Source organism: Thermobia domestica, chromosome 7 (assembly GCF_964235325.1).
Source record: "Thermobia domestica chromosome 7, izTheDome1.hap1.1, whole genome shotgun sequence".
Classification (NCBI taxonomy): Eukaryota; Metazoa; Arthropoda; class Insecta; order Zygentoma; family Lepismatidae; genus Thermobia; species Thermobia domestica.
The window spans coordinates 186,751,961-186,752,831 of record NC_137460.1 but is presented as its reverse complement, the minus strand read 5'-3'; positions in this window follow the sequence as shown (position 1 = coordinate 186,752,831).

Here is an 871-nt window from a genome sequence, read left to right as displayed (position 1 = left end):
ATCATCATAGGTATTCTGCCATTATTGGCAAGAAATTTGCTGCAACTGAGAAGCTTCCATGCTCTGCGGTCTTCCGCTAACCTTTTCGTCTTCACGTATGATTTATTTGTTCTGATATTGTCCATTAATTGTAGTCTCCTTCGCCCCCTTTCTCTCTTTCCTGCCAACATACCCTCTAAAACCTCCCTCATGGCATAGTTCCTTCTTAGCCAATGTCCCAACCAGTTTATCTTCCTCTTCTTAATAATGTCTAACATTGTTGTCTTCTCCCTACCATTTCTACAATCCCCTCATTCGGTTTCCGATCGACCCAGTAAATTCTTTCCATTCTTCCCCACATCCATATTTCGAAAGCTTCCATTGTTTTTCATTATTTTTGCGTAATGTCCATATTTTTGACCCATATAGTACAATATTCCAATAAAGCACTTTATGAGTCTTTCTTTCAACTCTTTATTCAAGGTCCCATAAAACAGTATTTTCTTCCTCCTAAAGGCTTCTTTACCATTCCTATCCTTGCTTTTATTTAACGTTTACACTTCATATCATCACTAATAATACTACCCATGTATCGAAAATAAGTCGCCTGTTCTATTATCTCCCCTCCTACTTCTATATTTGACACCGACCCCTTCGTTCCAGTCACCATGGTTTTACTTTCAAATACAAGCATTATTATTTATTAAATAGCAGAAATGTTGATTACACGAAATTTAAACATTGATTAAGGAAAGTAACGTAACTGCTATACGTATATATTGATATTGTTGACAGTTTCAATAATAAAAAAGTTTTAAAAAAGCGTTACATATTCGTTTCAAATCTGATTTTGAGTTAATAAATAAACAAAATGGTGTAGAATAAATTAACT